We start from the raw sequence: 22,741 nt of genomic DNA on the forward strand, positions 1-22,741 counted from the left end.
GTACCCATAGCTTGGTATGGGGGTGCAGTCATCTCAGATACATCAGCCAAATATGTCTGCTTGGCCGTGGACTCACTGGGACTTCTCCAGTTCTGCCACGTGATATTGAACACAATAACTTATGCACTTCTTAGCATCTCCTTCTGTATGATAGAGTCCAGTGTGGTGCAGCATTCATGAGGGGAGAGCTTAAGAATACCCAACAAGGCATTTAACCATTATGGCGGTAGTTATCTTTTTCTTTCTAAGCTATTCGGCTCTACAGTTTCTCTAGCATAATTTTGCCTCCCGCAGATTGTGCAGAGCTTTGTCAACAAGTGCTGTAAAACTACTTATTAATAGGGATTGCAGGCCCTCACTGCTAGCAGCCAGGTGCAACAAACATGTCCACTGTGGCCAGTTTGACTCTCTAATAGATGTGAGAGACTTAAGACTGAAAAATGCAGGCGGCCTGCTGTGGTTTTCATGAAGCTCTTTGCAGCCGCTTTACAGCCAGTAGATCTTTGCAATATTAATGCTTAAATGCGACATTAGTATATCATGTGTTAATATCAAGTGCAGTGATCAAATGCAAAGAAACGTTTTATATAATGGAAACAGCGGCATCACATGTCATTCTGTAAGGAAGTGGGAGAATAATTTTTTATTAAATAGATCTGATGGTTGGATGTGGTCAGAAAGCAAAGTAGTCTGGTAGTTATTCCTGGCTATTGGCATTTGAAAGCCTGAGATGTCTCCTTGAAAAATATGAATATGGGTTATCAAAGACAAACGTAAGTTTGGTATTAAAAAAGGAAAGAAGAGTTTCGTTGCATAAATGTGATAAGCATAAAGCCCATTAGGAACAAATAATTGCGCTTTTTTTCCAAAACAAAGTTAACAAACAAGCTATTCATGTTCTCTCTTTCAGAAATATTTATTTCTCGACCCCATACTGCACAGTCATTGGGAAAGCAAATAGGACTGGCTTTTCTTAAGGGAAAGTGTTTAGTAATAGTGGGCGACTTTGCCCCCAGCTGCTCTAAAAAGAAAATCCCATATCGAAACAACAATATTGAAGCCGGGAGTAGGCCCCCTTTTCAGAGCAGCTGCATTAGCCAAGTTAAGCTGTACCCTAAAAGAAGAGTGTAAAGGAGGGTTTAGACGAAGTTTACATTGTAATAGGTGAAATTAAAAAGGCATGCAAAGCAAAATATCGCATAAAATACTTCTGACAAAGAGAGTTTTCATTACATCTTTCAAAAAGCTTATGTGTGTTCATATTTTTAATTTGTGAACAGAAAAGCTGTAAATCTAACAACATGTTATCATGATAGCAAAATAAAACAAATTAAGGTGCAGGGTGAATATCATTGTTTCCTTATAACAGGCTAAGGCATCCAAACATCAAGTAACTGCTGTCTTTTTTAGGCTTGATGTATTTACTTTACTTACACTATATTATCTAGTTATAAATGAGCCAGCATTACCATCCATGAAATGCCATAACCTTGATGGATAACAAATTGAACAAATAAACATTGAGCAAATTATGTTGCACTAGACAACTTCTCTTTTTCTTAAACTTCCCACACAAGTTTCTGTCAACAGAGAAATGTTGACTTGTAGGTGACATGGGTAGCTGGGATGATACTTTAGGGCGGTGAGGGGCAAGGCTGGTTAGTATTGTTTGTGGAAGGAACCCAAGGAACAATTCCTTATCCAAACAATGACATTGTCATTGGGCCACTACAGTTGAACAGCCAATCAGAAACCTTGTGATGGTTTTGAAATGGGCTTATGTCATATACTCATGCCAGTGAGCTGTCTTACTTTAGGAAGAAGTCTACAGCAAAATGCAAACACTGTGCGTGAAAGAGGCCATTGATAATGAAGGAGAGCAAGAGTTGTGGGGCAACGAGGGTAGCCCAACAGGCACAGACCCTCATTATCAGTGGCCCGATAATTTTGATGGGCCCTGTGCCCTCAGTTACGAGGGCCCATTGGCATTATGACTTATTGTGCTTCACAAGGAAATTTCTGCAGCTGAAGCAGCCAAAATGTCCGTGTGAAATACTATAGCAAAACATTGGCACAGAAACATCAACTCCTGTATGTTATTACCTAAAATGTAATCCCCGTTATTTCCTCGACCTGGAATTACCTGGACCCCAGTAATGGTAACTCTGTGACGGGAAAACAACAGGGATTATCAAGGTCACTGATAATGGGGGTGTAAGTGGAGTCTGTTGCGCTGCAAATGTGTAGGTAACCGGGCGATCTAATCGGGCAGAACTTGAGTAATATGTGAATGTGGTGAGCAGATTTCCAAAACACCTTCACTCGCAGAGGGCAATAAAGGTGTACACCATAGTTCTAAGAAAACCAGTGATTAAGAAGGGTACATAAAAATGCAACATCTAGATGCCCTCGATCAGATCAGATGGGTCTTTTAGACCATTTTCTACTATTATTTTCTTTAAATGTCTGCATTTTTGTGCGCCTGTGAATGCTGAACGCAGGAATGTCAGGGCTCCGGGCACTTGTAAAACGTGACTGACTTCTGCGGTTTGATAAGGCATGCCACGGATGTAGCCTTCCCTAAACAGTATTGTTACGTGATGTACATGATTAGTTATTTTTTGGTAGTTTAGAAAACTTTGCTTGCCCCTTTCCTATTAATTCATGGTGCCGAATTAGAAATGATTGAAGTATTAGCCACTCCGGTCTCTATTCCTCTAGTTAATTCCTCATTTCTTCCTCAATTTTCACATCTTAGAGGGAAAATAAGCGGATCTGCAGGTTTCACACGAATCTCAAATTCCGATGGGGCTGATAACTGCTGTTACTGGCCCCATCGGAATTAAGCGGCCACTGGTAATGAGGCCCTTAGTGTTTGCCCTTCTGCGTGCCAAAGGCAATATGTATAGAGCACCTTGGCCTTTAATACCCTTATTGTTGTAGTTTGTTCATTGCCTAAAGCTCTTCTCAGCATTGCTGACTAAGCCTTGTTAATGGATATCTACTGTACAATAATCAATGCCGGCTTCTCATTTACACAAATCATGGAATAACCCATCACATCTCTGCTGAGTTCGTGAATCCATTAGTCTCTCTCGCTCTGCTGATTTGTTCAGTTTTAACAGTAAGCAGCTTTCAATACCACGTGTACCTGCAACACAGAAAATGTTCCTGGCATTGCAAGGCTGGGAAGCTTTCATGTTGCTTCACATTGCGCCTACTGTAAGTGGTTTTAAAGTGCTATGAGATATGTAGCTATATTTAACTTAAACTAGGTTGTCCTGAGTCAGACCAAACAGAGAGAAGAAGCGATGAGTTGAACTGGTAACAAACATGTCAGTGTAGGATGCGTTGATACATATATCCTACATAGCAAACATAGTAGTTGTTTATTTTATAGCGTGATTTATTAAACAATTATAGCTGTACCTCTGTAGTTAAGTTTGAAGCCTCAATCCTTGGGCATTCAAACCAGTGACCTATTTGCGCCATTCTTAAAGGGATTTGCTCTTAGGGTCCATCTTTTTATCGTGGCAGATGTGGTGCAAATTTGTCAAAGAAGTCAAAAGTTGTATAAAGGGTTATTTAAAACAGGTTAAATCTCCGAATAAGATGGGATTCGTCATAGGTAACTTTGTTGATGCGCAACTCTAACGTCACTGTGCAATAATAGACAACATTTTACAGGAACAGCAGCGTTTTCATTATTAAGCAAAAAATTCAGAGGAATAAAAGTATTCCTCCTCGTTGTTCCATGCTAACGCCACACCTGGGGTGGAATTAGATTTTGGCGCTGCCCCAGATTTACATTGTCTTGTAAATCTGAGGCAGAGCCAAAAGCAATGGGTGTTGCAGTGGGCGTGCGGTGGAACGCCCACTGCAACATCCATTGCACGCCCCTCTGACGCAGAAAACTGCGTTTGTGGGGCTTATATTTACAAAGAGGCGTAAAGCCACAAAAAGTGCTGTTACATCTTCTTGTAATTATGGAGAAGTGGTTAGCGCCACTGTAGCGTCGCAAAAAGTGACACTCTGGTGGTGCTAGGGCCTTGTAAATCTGGCCCTACATCTAGGTTTCATTCACGACTCATTTGAACCTTTTGTAAGTAATTACTGGAGTGGAGGTATGCAGAATAATGTTGACCACCAAGCTGGTAGGACAGAGAGATGTAAACCTCTGCTTCTCCTGTGGAACTCAATCGAGGTGGCAGAAAAATGTCTCCTGTGTTTCAGGCTGAATCGAGATGGCTACACAAACACCTTTTAGACCTTTCTGTACATTGATGATATTTTTATGGACTCAAATGAACTAGCTATAGTTGGTAATATCCTATTGCTGGAGGATAAGAACTCCATATCAAAAGAATTTTAGGTGGACCATTTGCTGATATTGAATCTGTCATCACCTTAAGAATTATTCATTTAAATGATGTATGAAATTAAGAGATATTAGGGGGTCATTCTGACCTTGGCAGTCCATGACCGCCATGGCGGAGTGCGGCGGAAGCACCGCCAACAGGCTGGCGGTGCTTCCTGGGCGATTCTGACCGCGGCGGTAAAGCCGCGGTCGGAAAAGGGGAGCTGGCGGTTTCCTGCCGGTTTCCCGCTGGCCCAGGGAACCCGCCATGGCGGCGCTGCTTGCAGCACCGCCATGGGGATTCCGACCCCCTTACCGCCAGCCTGTTTCTGGCGGTGTCCACCGCCGGAACCAGGATGGCAGGAACGGGTGCCGTGGGGCCCCTGGGGGCCCCTGCACTGCCCATGCCACTGGCATGGGCAGTGCAGGGGCCCCCTAACAGGGCCCCACAAAGATTTTCACTGTCTGCTTAGCAGACAGTGAAAATCGCGACGGGTGCCACTGCACCTGTCGCACCCCTTCAACTCCGCCGGCTCCATTCCAAGCCGGCTTCATTGTTGAAGAGGCTGTCCCGCTGGCCCGGCCGGCAGTCTTCTGGCGGTCGCCCGCCGGACCAGCGGGAAGGCCGGAATGACCGCCGCGGTCTTTTGACCGCGGTGCGGTCTTTCGGCGGGAACCGCTTGGCGGGCGGCGACCGCCGCAGTCAGAATGACCGCCTAAGTCTTGACTTATTAGGTTTATGTAATTCTTTTTGTGAATCATGGAAGTATTTTAGACAGTTGGTAGTAGTTTGTAAGATGTTGGGTGAATGACTGTGAAAGAGAGCAGTATTAAGTGAGTAATAATATGGTATGAGTCCGTAAGGTGCGAGTGTAAGGAGTGTTTGGAAGTAGTGATAGTCTAATTGTGATATGTTGGTGTATTATTGGACTTTTTTATGAACATGGGTTTTGTAAATTATGACATTAATAAAATATGAAATATTATTTCCTGTATGCCTCTGAGCCTCGCATGGTTATAATTTTACTTTTTTTTTTATTAACCAGGCTGGACGGTGGTTGTTATGGAAATTCAGGGAGTCCCTCTTCTTGTGATTGATGCCAATTGATCTGCACAGCCTGTGAATTGTACATCAACTAGAATCAGAGTCATAAGCTCAGTCTGAGCACCATTTGAGTTCAATAGGAGACTTTTTAGCTACAAAATGCGGCATTTTTAGCATGGTGGTCTTCTATATGGGATTGACGGTAGTGGCACAATTGGCACAAGAAAACCTTGCAGGCTTGGAAGACAGTGAGTTTCTTTCAGACCTGGGTGGACATGCGGATGCTCAACCCATATGCCCTCAACGGAGCAGAGAGACCTGCACAATTTTCTTATAGGTCATGCAAGATTTCCTGCTGAAGAGGAATAATGCTCCTCGATACTGGGCTAAAGTGTTTCATGAGTTTCTGGTCAGAAGCACCTCCAAACCATTTGTTTTTTTACTCTTTCTTTTTGCAAATCTGGCTGCAATTTTAAAACAAACGTTTTTGAGTGAGAGCCTTAACAGATATGTGGAAGGGGGGTGTATCATAAGCCTGTGTGGCAACTGCGGCAGGGTGACCCCCCACCCCTTCACCCTGTGGCCTATGATTATTTGTGAGGTATGAGTCTCAGGAGCCTCTTCGCATATTCTGCAGGATGCTCCATCATGTTGTGTTAGGTTGCTGGTGGGTGAAGGCGGTTTGCCTTGCTTGCTGATTTCTCTGAGTGTAATGTTTGGACTGGCATTCAGCACGTTACAGGGCTCCTTCGGGATCCTGGCGTGTGGCAGGAGTATGAAGACGGAGATGGCTACAGGGATATAGCACACCTGTTCTGCTCAGCTCCTCTGTTGTAGCTAAAATTGAGGAACAATATTGAATCAAAGGATTACAAGATTATAATTTCCCAGGGTCACCTTCAAGCTTTTTAGTATTGACACATTTTTGTAAAACAAAAAACCCAGATTCTAACAATAAACGTCTACAGGGTAAAAATCTTTTTTAAAATTATTTTTTCTCTTGCAATTGAAACACCACAAAGTGACTGCTGTCAGCATACATTCCCACCGCAGACGGAGTTGCATTTCTCAGTCAAACTACCAGGACTAGAAGAGGTTTAAAAAATGTTATTGCGAAGTTGCTGGTCATTTCTTAACAAGCCCCGTTTTTGATATATGGTCAACTTGAAACTTTTATTTATATTTCTGAAATCTTAAAAAAAGAAACAAGCATTGACAAAGCCAGTAGATCTAGTTTTCATTTTGAGCCCCGATAAGATTATTCCGCATTGAAAAAACAAAACTAAAAATATTACTTTCTGTGTGCTAAGCACCTATGACATATGAGGTGAAAAAATGTGTGTCATGATTATGTGTACTTTTGAGATGTAAAATAGTCCCTCGTGCATTGCAATGAAAGCACTCCATGTGTGGTGGAGTGACACATGAAACTGCCATTAACATGATATGAGAGGAAAATATTCATGTTGGTGGAGGTAAAGCCAATTTCATGTATATGCTAAAAAAAACTAGTAACAATAGATCTTGCCATCTGCTGTGCTATGAAGCCAGACTTTAAAATATATGCCTTTGAATCACACTAGTCTTCCTGGCCCATTATTAAAATTGATGGCCGTGGAATATATTCACATCCAAAAAGAAAAGGATAGATATGGATAGTGTCAGCAATTGGAAATCCTGAAACTGTCCACATAATCAGCAAATTATGAATATGTATCACATGACTCCTAAACTCAGCTGCTGTCTCGGGAATCAGACAGTCCTTACGTCCAGTAGCACCCTTTGGCTATTTGTACATGTTCAAGCATGAGGGGCCCCAACGTTTGTCTCTCGGGGACAATAATGTAGATTACTAAAATATGGAGTCTGATATACATAGGACATTTAACCCATGGCTGAGAGGCCGAACACTACAAACTTGGTTAGCTGCTCGCTGTCCCCTCTCTAGCTTGTGAGAGCAGAACCGTGGGAGGCAAAGTTGTGCAAGGTTAGGTGGCGATGGAGGAAAATAAGTATTTTGCAAAGCATCCAGTGATTGACAACACTGCCACCTACAGAGCCATCGTTCACTTGATTAGTTTGCTTGGATGTTTGCATGCATCACCCTCTATGAAGCAGTTTCCCCCTCAACCTTCACTTCTTTCAGCTGCTGATATACTCCCACTATCTCTTTTCTGTCAATCTGTCAATGTAAATGAAGAGCTAGTGCGAGACCACTTCAGTAGTAGATGCAGCACAGAAATGATGGAGGGCAGTCCTTGCTCTTGGTGGCCAGAGCGGACCTGAACACCAACCAATGACGCAGGGCATCCTCGAGGGAGACGTTCACCTGGGCTGCTCCTGAATGGACCTCAGCTCCTCACAATGCAAGGGGTTAGTAGACATGAAAGGACAGGGTTGACCCCTTTTCCCACCCTTCGCCCTTTGAAGCATCCTGGTGTTGGAGGGACTGGGCAAGGTGTGGGGAATTGGCATCGGTTTCTGCTGATGCCTTGGTGGCTGCCGAGACCAGGGGTAGCTACGGCAGGCACCATAAAGCTAGGCAGAGGTAGCAACTGCAATCTGTGCCCCCACCTCTCTCAGCTCCACTCTAATCCCCACTTCCTCCCTCCTCCACGAGCCCCTGTTAATAAAGAAATTGGAGAGGGGACATGCTTAAATATATAAATTACTTAAGGAACATTTATCATAGTGAGGATAATGTGAAAGTTAAGATATTTTCTCTCGAAATGCAATCATTGATTTAATATAATTGTAGAGCAAAATGAATCGTTGTTTTATGGCTCTGCTGTTATGAGGAGGCGGCAGAGTGAATCATTAGCCATGATCTAAACATACGAAAGTCATACTGTCATGCAAATACAGCTTAATCGATAGTACTAAGAAATAATATAACAAAATTATAATTGCATGTTTTAATTGTGTGTTAAGTTTCTAACGCTAATGACGTGAACGAGTTTTATTTTAAAAAAGCACATAGATACAAATATTTACCTTTTTACATGTTTATGTAACATTCAGAAACGTCAGAGACGCGCATCATCATGCTCACCCGAGTTGTTTTCACCAGCTAATAAAACACTTCTGTGATTCACAGTGCTTAATTTGTAAATAAAAACGTGCCGGAGCCCGAAGCTCTCCTCTGAAACACGCGGCTGCTGCAATTAAATGTGCAAGCACAGCCCACTGAGGCAACGTAATCCTAAAGCCTCCTCGGACCTCTTTAATTCATTTACAGCCACTCTCTGCCCCTTTAGCTCACTCTTGCAGCTTTCTGCTTTCTCCCTTTGTGAAGCTTTTTTTCGTTTTTCTCTTCCTCCCTCATTCCATGTGTCTTTTGCTCGCAGTAAATGGTTGAGGCAGAAAAATAAGTTCCGGCCTGCAAAAATAAGGAACGGTGCTCCACACCGGAAACCACAAGCTCAAATTAAGCACCAGTGATTCAGCTGTAAGGTAAGGGCCTGGCCCTTTTAACATGACAATTCCGTGTAATGCGACCCTGCGTCTGTCTCATGAGTGTAGCTCTATTGAACATGAAAACATTGATTTGCAACTGTCCACCTCCTGACCCAAATCTCCTCACTTCCAGATCGAACGCCCACCGCAGTCCTGTTAATCAATATTTTCAGTTCTGCCCATTGGACTGACCAAACAACACACAACATACATTTTCAGTCCACTCTGTTTGCCACCAAGAAGCGTCATAGATTTCCCGCAGCTGTTCAGCTAGCTGTGATTGGGTCATTTGTCCGAGCGGAAGCGCCTCTTTTCAGTGTTCAATCGAGCAGGGCTGTGAGAGATTGTGCTCCCCGAGCACCCGTCAATCAATAGGTCAAAGTAATTTCAGATCTAATAAAATAATTCCCCTAGCGGAAGGTAGTAATCATTCCGGGGCGATCTTTTTAATCCTTTAAATGTTAAACTGAATGTTTTTTTTTTTTTCTTTTCTCATAACTTAAATAATTTGCATAATGTTACGTTTGAATTTGCCTGCATACACCAGTATTCAAACCAACAATGGAGCCATAATATGAACCAGCATATACAAAACACTCAAATAATGGAGTTATATTTGTGGACAAAAAATGACTCTACCCCATTTATGAGAAAGGCATTTTAGGAGCCCATTAAAACTTGGCCCATAAATGGAGTGAAGTGTGCTAGTCCACTAGTTATTGATATTGGTCTGTATGGCCACCCCCGTTGCAATCCTTCACGAGTTACTGGTCCCAGAATTGGGGATAATTTGCAGGACCCAGAATTACCAGGCCCACTTCTTTATGCAGTTCCTCGATTTGGGACTCTTTAACATTCAGAGTTTGGAGGAGGAGCATTTGCATGTAAAATATTGGGGTTCATCTAGTGCTTCCCGCACCCAGTAAATATCTGAATCGTGCAGTTTGGTATCAGGTATGAGGTCTTTAGTGGGGGTTTTGTGGTCTGCTGTGGTCAGTAGCGCAATGAAACTTTAGGGGTCCCTCTCTGCAAACTGCATGGAGAAGGCATCCTCCGTACTCAGTCAGGAGCTCTCAGGCCAGGCCCCCCCCAGCACCGTGAGTGCTGCGGGGGCCAATGTTACGCCACTGGTTGTGGTATGAAAGCTAATATGTCAAAGTGAAAGTATGAACACTGTCAAAAATGTGAATGTAGCTGTTTCTAATCGTCGAAACATTTACAGCATGTTTTTCATTCCTGAGCATATTTGTCTGGGACGGGCCTGGGTCTTAAAGGTTCTCAGCCTGCATAATCCCAAGGATGCCTTATTTCTTTGACTTCCGTAACACTAATAAATTGCATTTCTCACAGTAGTAGGATTTATCTGTCACTGTAATCCAGATGAGAGGCAGCAGTGGGGAGGGGTTTGTGCGAAAGAGATTTAGGATTGCCTGGATAAAATGACTGCTGCCATACGATAGTGCCCGCATCGCAGTAAAATAGGGCAAACCCCTCTAATCCATGTGACATCTCTGTTCTGATGAATGATCTAGATTTATGTTTTGTATAAGATGGGCATGGTGAGAGATGAGTGGCGGAGAGGTGGAATGCGGATTGGAGGGGGCAAGAATGGGCATGCAGGAGAGTTGACGAGGCACACATTTACAGTATGGCGGAGGTGGAATGTAGCCTGCTTGTCCGTGGTACACTTGGAGTCGGTTAAAGGTGTGGAGTTGAGAGGAGAAGAGTTGAGAGTTGGAGTGAAGTAGAGGTGGACTGAGTCAATGTGAAGTGGGGGAAGTACAATCAGCTGGAAGTGGAGTAGGTAGAGTTTTAGTGGGTGATGTTTGAGTGACAGGTATATTTGGAGTGTGTGTGAGGTGTAACATGGAAAGGTGGACATGTGAGAGTTGGAGTGAGGTGGAGAGGGACAGGTAGAGAGGAGGAGTGAAACAGAGATGTGTAGCGAGACATGCAATGAGTGAAATGCCCTGAGGGAAAAGAAGATGTTTTTAGTATTGACAGTTTGCAGTGGGAAGAAGTGAACTGGGAAGGAATAGATTGGACATAAGTGGGATGAGGAGAGGAGGGATGTGGCACGGGGAAGGGGTGAGAGTTGGAGTGGGGTAGATATGGTGTGATTTGAAGTGGAGTGGGTCGAGACAGAATGAACTAGAAGTGTCGTAGATCGAGTTAGAGTGGGTGAGAGGTGGGATGAGCTAGAGATGTAGAGACACAGAGCAGGAATTGGACAGAAACACAAAGCAAGAGGGGGGAATGATTGAGGTGCAGTAAGAGGAATGAAGAAAGATGGTTGCAGTGGGAAGAAGTGGACTGGGAAGTAACAGATTTCGACACACGTGTGGTTTGGGAGACATATCTTCCCCAAAGGGAAAAATCACAAAATAAGAGTCAATTTTTCCAATCTTGCACTTTTGCTGGCCAAGAGACTCCTTTCCATGCATTAGGGAGCTCATCACCCCCAGCCCTACCCCAATGGCAAACAGTGCTAATCCGTTGGAGCAAAATTGAAAGCTCCGCACTACATTTGGAGGAGGTATGGCGAATACGCAAGGGTCCCATAGCGCCAGCATGGAATACTATGCTCCAACTGCTCAAAGGCCTCACAGCAGGTGCCCCCCACTACCTGCGCTCTCAGATCCAACAAACTCAATCCTTCTGCTTTAAGTGCCCCATTGACCCACACATATCACACTATCCCTGTTTAGTCCCATTTTACCCCTAATGCCTGTACCCTTCCACTTATAACCCTGAGGCTCATTATCTTCCCACTCCCACGTTCCTTTTTCTCTTCTTCACCTAATTCTCCTCTATCACACTGGGAACCCTGCTTATGGCCGTTTTCTACACCTCTCCATGAGCATCAGTCACTTCATTAGAACATGCAGCATACACTAACAGCAGCAGAGTGCCAAAGATTTGAGCGCCACCACTGCATGTTCACCTATGGCCTCAAATGAGTTAGCCTATTCTCCTCTCATCCCAATTTGTTACCATCATTCAAACAAAATTTTCTACCAGGAAAAAAACTATTGAAACCAAACTATGATAGCCAGAATGTGATTCCTTTTAGGAAATTAGAGTGAATATTTCGGGTTTGGTGTCTACCTTTAGTTTGTCCTGATGATGACCCCAGAGGATTCATCCTAACAAGGGGTCAAATCAAATCAAATCATTAACATTTATAAAGCGCGCTACTCACCCGTGCGGGTCTCAAGGCGCTAGGGGAAAAAAGGGGGGGTTAACGCTGCTCGAACAGCCAGGTCTTTAGGAGTCTCCGGAAAGCGGAGTGGTCCTGGGTGGTCCTGAGGCTGGTGGGGAGGGAGTTCCAGGTCTTGGCCGCCAGGAAGGAGAAAGATCGAAACATTAACTTGATTTCTCGCCCACCCTTAACATTTATTGTTGGATACAGAAATCTAATATTGTATTACTTTGGGTTTCAATCCCACAATCCAGTAATCTGAAGGGGATTGGGCGCCTGGTGCATAATTTGTATATTTTGTATATAAATACTTTTGTTATGGTTCAGTGATTTTCACTTGTTCACTATGTCGTCACTTGGAGCACCTTTATCTTTTTTTCTGAGAAATATAGATTGACAATGTTTGCAACATGGTGTATGTAATGTTTTTCTTGAAAGGGGACAATTGACTTCTTTGACAGGTCAGTATATTTTCCATGTCTTGCTATCATAGTTTGGATTCAATATTTTCTTTCTTGGTAGAACATGTTGTTTGAATGATGATATTACCCCTGCTCTAGGGATTACAGGGTGCCCCATTTGTTTTTACAATTTGTTAACCCAGGCACATAGAACCTCCTGTCTAATACCTGATTCTCCCACACTCGCCCTGTCTTTTAATACATCTCACACAATTCCTTCATGTGACGTTTGCAATTGATGCATCAAAAGTGTAATGTACCTATCTGTCGCAATTCATACTCTTGCCTATACTTATGTAACTGTAACAGTTTTCAATTAGCAAAAAAACAATTCAAATATATTTTTTTAAAGTGTACTGTGGGGGAGCTGAGGTGTGGAGAGATAGATGTAGGGGAGATATAGGCAAGGTCGGACTGGTCTACTGGACAATCTGTCAGTGCCCAGAGGGCTGGTCCCACAGATCAATGTATGAGCTGTTTTTTAGCTGTTTGTGGACCTGTTTTATGGTATGGTGTGCCGGTGTTTAGTGTTAATTCCTCTGATATTACCACAAATATTACTTTGCACAAGCAAGAATGTATGCAGTCTCTCATACTTTACAAAACACTTATACAACTTGTCTTTGCAAGTTGAAAATTGCAGTGATTTGCAAACGTTGGCCACTTTATTAGCTATCCAGACCTATTTTTTGTCCCAGCCCGACCCCAAATACAGGATGTGGTGCATGAGGGAGGAGAAGTAGGAGACAGATTGACTGGCAAGTGATGGAGAGGTGGGAATAGGTAGAGTGTGGGATAGGTGGAATGTAAAAGAGGATGAAGGGGTAAGGTTGACATGGGACCAGGTAGATTAGGGTAGAATGATGAGTGTGGAGTGAATTACAAAGAGCAAAGGGAAGAAGTGTTTGGTGCATGGGTTGATTAAGGTAGAGATGGTTGTAGAGATATGGAGAAGACAGAAGGAGTTCCGGTAAGCATGGTTTAATTTTCTGGTTTACGGGGCAAATCATGGAATATTTTTCCTCCTTGAATGGGAAGCAGCCTTTCCAATGGAGGGAGCAGTCATTTTCAGCTTTTCTTCTGAAGTTGATGAATGAGAATATTCATAAATTACCTCATCGCCATCTTGGTCTCAAGGGAATAAATGAAATGAACTGGAAGTCCAGAGCTATTTGAAGCAGCACTGGCAAAGCTAATAGGCCCAGCTTTTAACTGAAAATGCTTCTTTATTGATTGCGGACTTGTGTGGAGTGATATTGTAATCTCATTGCAATGATGCATTCAGTGGCAAGATTTGCCTCAGACATTAATGGGGAGCATCAATGCAGTCAAACATTGTGACACTGGGGAGAAAAGGCCCATTCCTTGGGGCCACTCTTCCTCATCAGTATGTGTCATGTATTCCAGACAAGAGCTAAAATCCCATCAGTGCAGTGACTTGCAGCTATCAGAATTGTATTTCTCCTTCACAAAGATGGTCTGCACTATCTCTGGCTGTGGGGACTGTATGTTTTTATTAGTAAGATGAGACATCCTTATTCTGTGCTGAAATTGGGACCTAGGGCTGCTCCTCATCGCTAATAGATCTAAGCCGATGCGGTGCATTGTGCCAAAGGTTCACAGGGCACTTTGGAGAACCAGAGTATGCATGACACTCCCCTTACGTTGCAGATGTTGAGACACCCTAAGCACATAATAGCTGCTGCATGTTTCTCCATCAGAAGTTTGTTTCTACTGCAGCCCTCCTCTTCCATCCTCCCATGCATTCTGTCGTATGAGGATATCTGAAACGAAAAGCAGGGCCACGAAGATAGTATGGAAATCTGCAAGTGGACTCATTCCTTAGCCAATCACCAGTACAAAAGGTCATGGGGAAAATATAAACTTCTGCGAAATGGTGTGGTGTTAGAAACGGGGTTTTTGGTTGGCAGTCAGGTTGCCCTCTGTCCAAGCAAGAACCCTCACTCTAGTCAGGGTAAGTCACACACAATCCAAAATCAGCCTGTGCCCACCCTCTGGTAGCTTGGCACGAGCAGTCAGGCTTAACTTAGAAGGCAATGTGTAAAGCATTTGTGCAATAAATCATACAATACCATAATATGACACCTCAAAAATACACCACACAGTGTTTAGGAAAATATATAATATTTATCTGGGTATTTGCAGGTCAAAAAGATCAAAGATGCAATATGAATTCGTAAAGATATCACTGAAAAGTGATATAAAGTGTCTTAAGTCTTTAAAAAGCAAACAAAGTCTTTTTCAAGCACAAAGTACCTGGTTTCTGGTGGAAAATCTCCGCAAAGGGCCGCAGAAGTTTCGATCTCACGGCAGGCGTCGCGTCGATTTCTCCTCTGGAAGTCGGGCGGCGTTGTCCTTGCGAGGCCGTGCGTCGAAGTTCCGGTCGTCCCGAAGGCGTCGCGTCGATCAGCGTCGGTGTGCGGCATTTTTCTCGCTGCGGAACAAGCTGTGCGTCGAAAATTTTGGCGCACGAAGCGTCCAAGTGAAAAAGAGAAGTCATTTTGGTCCTGAGACTTCAGGGAACAGGAGGCAAGCTCTATCCAAGCCCTTGGAGAGCACTTTTACAGCCAGACAAGAGTTCAGCAAGGCAGCAGGCCAACAGCAAGGCAGCAGTCCTTTGGAGAAAGCAGACAGGTGAGTTCTTTGAGCAGCCAGGCAGTTCTTCTTGGCAGGATGTAGTTTCTGGTTCAGGTTTCTTCTCCAGCAAGTGTCTGATGAGGTAGGGCAGAGGCCCTGTTTTATACTAAATTGTGCCTTTGAAGTGGGGGTGACTTCAAAGAGTGTCTAAGAAATGCACCAAGCCCCCTTTCAGTTCAATCCCGTCTGCCAGAGTCCCAGTAGGGGGTGTGGCAGTCCTTTGTGTGAGGGCAGGCCCTCCACCCTCCCAGCCCAGGAAGACCCATTCAAAATGCAGATGTATGCAAGTGAGGCTGAGTACCCTGTGTTTGGGGTGTGTCTGAGTTAATGCACAAGGAGCGGTCAACTAAACCTAGCCAGACGTGGATTGAAGGGCACAGAAAGATTTAAGTGCAAAGAAATGCTCACTTTCTAAAAGTGGCATTTCTCGAATAGTAATATTAAATCCGACTTCACCAGTCAGCAGGACTTTATATTACCATTCCGGCCATACTAAATATGACATTCCTGCTCCTTTCAGATCAGCAGCTGCCACTTCAACAGTGTATGAGGGCAGCCCCAATGTTAGCCTATGAAGGGAGCAGGCCTCACAGTAGTGTAAAAACAAATTTAGGAGTTTTACACTACCAGGACATATAACTACACAGGTACATGTCCTACCTTTTACCCACACAGCACCCTGCCCTAGGGGTTATTAGGGCACACATTAGGGGTGACTTATATGTAGAAAAAGGGGAGTTCTAGGCTTGGCAAGTACTTTTAAATGGCAAGTCGAAGTGGCAGTGAAACTGCACACACAGGCCTTGCAATGGCAGGCCTGAGACAAGGTGAAGGGGCTACTGAAGTGGGTGGCACAACCAGTGCTGCAGGCCCACTAGCAGCGTTTAATCTACAGGCCCTAGGCACATATAGTGCACTCTACTAGGGACTTATAAGTAAATTAAATAGCCAATCATGGATAAACCAATCAATAGTACAATTTACACAGAGAGCATATGCACTTTAGCACTGGTTAGCAGTGGTAAAGTGCCCAGAGGTCAAAAGCCAACAACAACAGGTCAGAAAAAATAGGAGGAAGGAGGCAAAAAGTTTGGGGATGTCCCCGTCAAACAGCCAGGTCCAACATGACCCCCTACCAGCCTAAAGCCAGGGGAGAACAATCACTATCCTGATGTACTTCCCTGTTTGAGGCGACAGAACAAGGACCCAGGTCCACAACAGCAGGGGCATGCTCCAGTTCTTCGCCTTCCTGACTCCAATTGGATCCCTCTGTCCATACTATCAGGGCCCACTAAGCCAACCCATGGGGAACCTTTCTCCTTACCTGCGGATCCCATCTGTGCAGCACCTAACCTTACTTTGCTCACAGATGTATCCCAGGAGCAGGATAGTACCACCAGGACCAACACAGTGGTGTTGCCCAGTCTACCACTGGGGTGTGACACTTGTCCCCTCCCCAGGGATAACTCTGTCCACCCGGACAGCAAGCCACAGTGGTTACTGACAGCTGTCAGGGATGAGAGCCAGGCCCCAGGCCTCTCAAAGCTCTCCCACCACTGTGGCTGTGGAGAGTGGGGGGCGGTAGACCCAGGTGCTGGGCACCCTTTAACCACTCTCCCTTCCACCATGTCAGGGATGACAGCCTGAACCTGGTCCTCCCCTCTGTGGCTCTGTACCCTCCCTCCTGGAGCGGTACCCCCAGAGTCCAACATGGTCAGGGTGCTTATAGAAGTCGCCCTGTACCCTTCCTCCACCAGTGCAGGGCTGTTAACATGCAACTGGCCCTCCAACCTGGGGTCTGTACCTTCAGGTTGGACTAGGGCCCGGGGTGAGGCTTCCCTCCCCCTCCCTTCTGGGGTCCAGCACCCTCCAACTAGGAGTGGCCTCCTCAGAAGACAACATGGTAGGGGCACTGTTGTCAGTAGCCCCTCCCTCCAGGTCTGGGGGGACACCATGAACCTGGTCTTCCAGCCCAGGGTCTGTACCCTCAGACTGGATCACTGCCTGGCAAACCAGGACTTTCTGGGGGGCACGTCTACCCCCCACCAGGTCAGAGTTTAACCTTTGAACTTGGCCATCCAACCCAGAGTCACCACCCTGAAGTTGAACAATTGCCTGGCATGCCAGGACTTTCTGGGCATGCCAGGACTTTCTGGGGGGCACACCTACCTCCCACCAGGTCAGAGTTTAACCTCTGCACCTGACCATCCAACCCAGAGACACCACCCTGAGGTTGAACAATTGCCTGGCACGCCAGGACTTCCTGGGGGGCACACCTACCCCCCACCGGGTCAGAGTTTAACCTCTGAACCTGGCCATCCAACTCAGAGTCACCACCCTGAGGTTGAACAATTGCCTGGCATGCCAGGACTTTCTGGGGGGCACACCTACCTCCCACCAGGTCAGAGTTTAACCTCTGCACCTGACCATCCAACCCAGAGTCACCACCCTGAGGTTGAACAATTGCCTGGCACGCCAGGACTTCCGGGGGGGCACACCTACCCCCCACCGGGTCAGAGTTTAACCTCTGAACCTGGTTCTCCAACCCAGGGTCACCACCCTGAGGTTGGGCAATTGCCTGGCACACCAGGACTTTCTGGGAGGCACACCTACCTCCCACCAGGTTAGAGTTTAACCTCTGAACCTGGTTCTCCAACCCAGGGTCACCACCCTGAGGTTGGGCAGTTGCCTGGCACACCAGGACTTTCTGGGGGGCCCACCTACCCCCACCAGGTCAGAGTTTAACCTCTGAACCTGGCCATCCAACCCAGAGTCAACACACTAAGGTTGGACAATTGCCTGTCACAGCAGGACTTCCTGGGAGGCACACCTACCTCCCACCAGGTCAGAGTTTAAACTCTGAACCTGGGTATCCAACCCAGAGTCACCACCCTGAGGTTGAACCATTGCCTGGCATGCCAGGACTTCCTGGGAGGCACACCTACCTCCCACCAGGTCAGAGTTTAACCTCTGAACCTGGTTCTCCAACCCAGGGTCACCACCCTGAGGTTGGGCAATTGCCTGGCACACCAGGACTTTCTGGGAGGCACACCTACCTCCCACCAGGCCAGAGTTTAACCTCTGAACCTGGCCATCAAACCCAGAGTCAACACCCTGAGGTTGGACAATTGCCTGGCACACAAGGACTTTCTGGGAGGCACACCTACCTCCCACCAGGTCAGAGTTTAACCTCTGAACCTGGGTATCCAACCCAGAGTCACCACCCTGAGGTTGAACAATTGCCTGGCACACCAGGACTTTCTGGGAGGCACACCTACCCCCCACCAGGTCAGAGTTTAACCCCTGATCCTGGCTATCCAACCCAGAGTCACAGCCCTGAGGTTGAATCTTTGCCTGGCATGCCAGGACTTCCTGGGGGGCACTCTCACCCCCCACAAGGGACACACCATCCCCAAGGGCCACACAAGAGTCTGGTTGGTGCAGGTCTCCTGACGTCTGCCCATCCGGCAGAGTCTGGGTCTCCCCCAAACCAGAAATTGTTTCACCTGGGTCATTCCTGGGGGGCTCTGCTCTCAGAGCTGACCCCTGACTCTCCAGGTCCTCCACTGGGGTCCGCAACCCCCTCTCAACCCTATGTCTGGACTTCTGCACCCCCTCACTAGGAGTGGTACTGCCAGACACCAGAACTGTTGGGATGCTGGCTACAGTCACCCCCCCAAGTACTTCTGACACTGCGGAGCTGCCCTCAACAGGTGTCCCTACGGTACAGGCTAGGCTTCCCTCCTGGTGTTCCCTCATGGAACCCTCTAGGACCTGGGACCTACCTGGGACACTACAATCCTCTCCCACCTCACTTGGTTGGGAACCACCTAGACCACTCCCTTCAGGAGCACCCCCAAATGCCTCTTCAGACACTCTGGTACTCACCCAGAAGTCTGCCTCCATTGTAAGTTCCCTGGGGTCAGAGATCTCACACTCCACCTGGTGTTGGCGTAGCTCTGGAAAATAAGAAATAAGGACCAGACATATGCTCTCCAGCAATTACATCACTCTGCCCTTCACATGTATTAACCACAGTACCCTTCACCCAACCATCCAGTAACTCAGCCTTGGAAAAGCACTCTACATCACCCTCCTGAGACTGGTGAGACAGTATCTGACTGTCCCTGACACTCAACCCATACTCTTCTGGGATGTCTCTACACTCTATATCCAGGACGTCCACCAGGGGGGAACCCTTTTCTCTGTCACTCTCTGCTAGAGCCAGTAAAGTGTCCCTCCCCCCAGCAGGAATATGACTCCCTGTGCCAGTTCCCCAATCCTTCTCAGGGACCCTGTGCATAACGGGAACTACCTCATACCCTTGAACCACCTGGGGTGTGTCAACTCCCTTCTTCAAGTTGGGCACCACATCTCTGGGCTTGTGCCCTTCTTCAGCAGAACTGGATGCAAGATTTTTGCTGCCACCATCTGAACTGGATTCAGCCCTTCCGGCCTATAGTTTCAGCTCTTCACAGCTCAGCTCTTGAGCTGCAATCCTTTCTTTTGTCCAGGGCTAAGAGTCTTTTTGCCTCAACCCTTTCAAGATACTCCTCTAACTGTTGCTCCTGCCGCTTTTGACCTAGGAGCCATTCATCTCTCTCTGGGTCTCTTTCCTCATCTGAGTAGTCTTCCTCCTCCTGTGATCAGTCTTCCTCCTCATGTGAGCAGTCCTCCTCCTCATCTGAGGGGTACTTAGTCATTTGGTTTCTTGCTGCCTCTCTCTCTGCCCATCTTTCTTCCCCCAGACTATGTAGTTATGTAGCATTTCCATCTTAGTAGATCTCCTTGCTACAGGAAGGCCCCATTTTCTGCAAAGCTTCCTTAGGTCAGCCTTAGTGAGGTGGTCAGTAGGTCCAAAGAATGAGTAGGTACACAGTCCCATTCTGATAAGATCTTACCGGCAAAATCCAAAGTCCAAAATATCAATAGTATATCCAGGAGGACATCAGAGAACCAAAAGCAAAAAGATGAAAAATCAAGTTGACCTTCAACTGTGGGTAGGTAGTGAAATACTTAGCTACTGTATGTCACTGCACAAACACAAGTCCTATCCTCACCGCTGATCACCAATGTTAGAAATGGGGTTTTTGGTTGGCAGTCAGGTTGCCCTCTGTCCAAGCAAGAACCCTCACTCTAGTCAGGGTAAGTCACACACAATCCAAAATCAGCCTGTGCCCACCCTCTGGTAGCTTGGCACGAGCAGTCAGGCTTAACTTAGAAGGCAATGTGTAAAGCATTTGTGCAATAAATCATACAATACCATAATATAACACCACAAAAATACACCACACAGTGTTTAGGAAAATATATAATATTTATCTGGGTATTTGCAGGTCAAAACGATCAAAGATACAATATGAATTTGTAAAGATATCACCGAAAAGTTATATAAAGTGTCTTAAGTCTTTAAAAAGCAAACAAAGGGGGTCATTCCAAGTCTGGCGGGCGGCGGAGGCCGCCCGCCAGACTTCCCCCATCCGAAATACCGCTCCGCGGTCGAAAGACCGCGGAGGGTATTCTAAGTTTTTCCCTGGGCTGGCGGGCGGTCGCCAAAAGACCGCCCGCCAGCCCAGGGAAAAACTCCCTTCCCACGAGGATGCCGGCTCGTAATCGAGCCGGCGGAGTGGGAAGGTGCGACGGGTGCTGTTGCACCCGTCGCGTATTTCACTGTCTGCCAAGCAGACAGTGAAATACTTGTAGGGGCCCTCTTACGGGGGCCCCTGCAGTACCCATGCCAGTGGCATGGGCACTGCAGGGGCCCCCAGGGGCCCCGCGACCCCCCCCCTACCGCCATCCGGTTCCCAGCGGGCGGACCGCCGGGAACTGGATGGCGGTAGGGGGGGTCGGAATCCCCTCGGCGGCGCAGCTAGCTGCGCCGCCTTGGAGGATTCCAAAGGGCAGCGGTACACTGGCGGGAGACCGCCAGTGTTGCCGGTCCGACCGCGGCTTTACCGCCGCGGTCGGAATGCCCTTGGGAGCACCGCCGGCCTGTCGGCGGTGCTCCCGCGGTCCTCCAACCCGGCGGTCATTGACCGCCAGGGTTGGAATGACCCCCAAAGTCTTTTTCAACCACAAAGTACCTGGTTTCTGGTGTAAAATCTCTGCAAAGGGCCGCAGAAGAAGAGATACGTGGAAAAATGGTGTGTGCGTCGATTTCTCCCCAGCACACACGGACTTGCGTAGGTGTTTTTCACGCGGGGAAGTCGTGCATCGTTTTCCGGCGCGCGGACAGTCTCTTTCTATGGTTCACGGGGATTACCAGATGTCCCGGGTCTGTGCGTGGGTTCTCCTGCCTGTTTTCCGGCTGCGCGTCGTTCCGCGGGGCTGTGCATCGAAGTTTCGATCTCACGGCAGGCGTCGCGTCGATTTCTCCCCTGGAAGTCGGGCGGCGTTGTCCTTGCGAGGCCGTGCGTCGAAGTTCCGGTCATCCCGAAGGCGTCGCGTCGATCAGCGTCGGTGTGCGGCGTTTTTCTCACCGCGGAACAAGCTGTGCGTCGAAAATTTCGGCGCACGAAGCGTCCAAGTGAAAAAGAGAAGTCTTTTTGGTCCTGAGACTTCAGGGAACAGGAGGCAAGCTCTATCCAAGCCCTTGGAGAGCACTTTTACAGCCAGACAAGAGTTCAGCAAGGCAGCAGGCCAACAGCAAGGCAGCAGTCCTTTGGAGAAAGCAGACAGGTGAGTCCTTTGAGCGGCAAGGCAGTTCTTGGCAGGATGTAGTTTCTGGTTCAGGTTTCTTCTCCAGCAAGTGTCTGATGAGGTAGGGCAGAGGCCCTGTTTTATACTAAATTGTGCCTTTGAAGTGGGGGTGACTTCAAAGAGTGTTTAAGAAACGCACCAAGCCCCCTTTCAGTTCAATCCCGTCTGCCAGAGTCCCAGTAGGGGGTGTGGCAGTCCTTTGTGTGAGGGCAGGCCTTCCACCCTCCCAGCCCAGGAAGACCCATTCAAAATGCAGATGTATGCATGCAAGTGAGGCTGAGTACCCTGTGTTTGGGGTGTGTCTGAGTGAATGCACAAGGAGCTGTCAACTAAACCTAGCCAGACGTGGATTGAAGGGCACAGAAAGATTTAAGTGCAAAGAAATGCTCACTTTCTAAAAGTGGCATTTCTTGAATAGTAATATTAAATCCGACTTCACCAGTCAGCAGGACTTTATATTACCATTCCGGCCATACTAAATATGACCTTCCTGCTCCTTTCAGATCAGCAGCTGCCACTTCAACAGTGTATGAGGGCAGCCCCAATGTTAGCCTATGAAGGGAGCAGGCCTCACAGTAGTGTAAAAACGAATTTAGGAGTTTTACACTAGCAGGACATATCACTACACAGGTACATGTCCTGCCTTTTACCCACACAGCACCCTGCCCTAGGGGTTACCTAGGGCACACATTAGGGGTGACTTATATGTAGAAAAAGGGGAGTTCTAGGCTTGGCAAGTACTTTTAAATGCCAAGTCGAAGTGGCAGTGAAACTGCACACACAGGCCTTGCAATGGCAGGCCTGAGACAAGGTTAAGGGGCTACTGAAGTGGGTGGCACAACCAGTGCTGCAGGCCCACTAGC

The 22,741-nt window shown here is 46.8% G+C and overlaps 1 protein-coding gene across 2 annotated transcripts in view; it reads left to right on the forward strand.

Moving 5' to 3' along the window:
* Window positions 1–22,741, forward strand: part of SNAP25 (synaptosome associated protein 25) — a 192,327-nt gene that overhangs the window by 85,311 nt on the left and 84,275 nt on the right. The gene's annotated exons all lie outside the window — the stretch shown is intronic.

The sequence above is a fragment of the Pleurodeles waltl genome, chromosome 5 (assembly GCF_031143425.1).
Source record: "Pleurodeles waltl isolate 20211129_DDA chromosome 5, aPleWal1.hap1.20221129, whole genome shotgun sequence".
Lineage (NCBI taxonomy): Eukaryota > Metazoa > Chordata > Amphibia > Caudata > Salamandridae > Pleurodeles > Pleurodeles waltl.